Genomic DNA, 2,444 nt, shown 5'->3' with positions numbered 1-2,444 from the left:
GTATTACTTTCAGCTTTCTACTATGAAGAAAGATAGTGGAGGAGAGTATAATGAACCCTCATGTACCCATTACCTAACCCCAGGAAACATCAACCCAAGGCCCTGCCCCCATCCGATTACTCTGCTATCATCATGTCATTTCACCTGTAAATACTTAAAAGAATATATCTCTGATAAGGACTTAAAAATATAACTGCAGTATCATTATCACTCCTAACAAACTGAAAACTACTTCATAAGGTAGCATTTAAAAAACTTTAGGGATGTGTTTGGTAAAGCCAGAAAATCCTGTGACTGTGCGTAAATGTGGATGCTCAGGTTGGTATAAATCTGATTCCTTCAACCAGGTCACACCGGCCAAGCCAGGATCAGATTGGGGGTGGGTGTGGGGGAGAAGGAGTTGGAGTGAATTTAGGGAAAGGTAGGGCTGTGGGTAGGAGGCTAGTTCAAAGGTCAGCAGCCTATGGGGCTGGAGAAGCTCTGAGCACACCCAGGGAGCCCCCTCAACCCTACTGGGTGGCCTTGGCAGGCAGGAGGCATCCATCCAAGGGAGAGAAATTCAGAGAAGAAGGGATGGAGCAGGAAACAGAGAGAAGGGGGAGGGAAGAGAGAGAGGGGCTGATACAGAGAAAGAAAAAGAGAAAGGGGAGAGCAAAACTAAATAATGACGGAACGTCCACAGCATGCCAGGTGTCGGGGTCCTACCTCTGCCCCCCTCCCGGCTTCCAGGAGAGAGGCTCCCCCAAACCTGCCTGGTCTCTTGCTCATCCCTTTAGTGAGTTACTGTATCTGTGGTGGGAGGTTCGGAGCAGGTATGTACGCATCTATTAGCAAAGAGTGTTCTGTGTCTTTGGCAGAAGAGGGGAAGGGCTTCACCAGCACCAGCGGGGCAACCTGCATCAGGGCCTTGGCAAAGCTGAGGAGGTGATGTCTGCAGGATGGCATCTGCCAAAGCAGGGAGAAGGAAGGCAGCAAAAACGAAGGGGTTGAACCTCCCATCAGAGAGGGACCGCGAGGGTGCTGTTGAAATCCCTCCCCTGGGCTCCGCTGAGTGTGGAGAGCGGCACACTTGGTTTTGACCTTGAGCGCCCTTTCTAGGCAAAAGCAGCGCAGGGTGTGGGGAGGGTGACCTGGGTAAACAGGAGGGTCTTGGGTTTGGGTAAATCCGCTGGGAGAGTCTCCGGACCTCCTCCCTCAATGCCCACCCACGGTGCGGGCACGGGGCAAGGGGTGGGCAGCCGGTACCCTGGCTGCCCCAGGACTCCAAGCACCCCACTGCCCCCAGTTCCTGATGAAGTCCTGGGCCCGCGCCTCCTGGAGCTTTCTAGTTCCATCTCAGTCAGGTGCTCATTTTCCAAACCCAGTTGAAGTGCCCCCAGGAGCGCAGAGACAGCGGTTCCTTAATGGCCAGTCGGCCGGTTGGCGCCACCCTGAGCGCACTTTTGCAGAGCGCTTCCTTCTGGGACGTCTGGGATGGATTGCCAGAGGCCCCTGGTCCGGTGAGGAGCCTGACCCAGGGAAATCTCTTTCTGCCCTTTCATTCTAGGCAAGTTACAGGCTGGAGGTGAGTCGCGTTGATTAGAAACCGCACAATGGGCTGGTGGCCACATGAGGCCCAGGGGATGAAATCACCAGTGGTGTGGCTTCCCAGATAGCAATGTTGGTGAACACATAGCAAAAGGAAGTAGACTAAATCAATCCGATCTGGGGACTTGTCTTCATCTGTAAATAGTAATAATTAGCACATTGAATTCTTATTATGTGCTGGGCACTGTTCCGACATTGGTCTAATGCATCTCGTGCATGTTTTAAACATGCATTATCTAATTGCATAACATTATTCCTGATTTTGCAGATAAAGAATCGGAGCCACTAAGAGATGACATCACTTGGCCAAGGTCACATAGCTTCTGGGGTCAGTGCTCTGTTTCGCCTTTGTGAAGAAGTGGGAACACGCATTGCACTTTTCTGAAGGAAAAACAAGCTGATGTCAGGAATTCTTTCAAGAAAGCAAATTTCAGGGCCGTTGCTGAGATCACCACCCATTCAGCAAATGTCCCAAACGCTGAATGGTCTTCTGTGTCAAAGCACTTGGCATAACTGCTGTTCACCATGATGACCTGCAACCACCCAAGAAAGGTTAATTTATGGTCTCCAGATCTGTTTAATAAGGTGGGGGAGCAAGTAACAAGCTTTGAAAAGGTCTCCATCAAAACCAAATTAACAAAGTTAAACACTTATAGGAATTAACCCCCCTCTTTGAAAATCTTGGCTACTCTGGTAACTCATTCTAGAGGATGCTTAGTTTTAAACATTGTCCCCTCTGGAGGGGCTCTGCTCTGATGTCACCAGCGTTGCTGTTGCATCTGCATAACAGGAACAAACAGTGTCTCTCCACTATTTCCCTGACAAGGACTTCCGGAAGATGGCGGGACCACGTGGTG

This window comes from Neophocaena asiaeorientalis, unplaced genomic scaffold, assembly GCF_003031525.2.
Source record: "Neophocaena asiaeorientalis asiaeorientalis breed wild unplaced genomic scaffold, Neophocaena_asiaeorientalis_V1.1 scaffold49, whole genome shotgun sequence".
Lineage (NCBI taxonomy): Eukaryota > Metazoa > Chordata > Mammalia > Artiodactyla > Phocoenidae > Neophocaena > Neophocaena asiaeorientalis.
The sequence above is the reverse complement of the archived record's forward strand: the minus strand, read 5'-3'. Positions refer to the sequence as shown.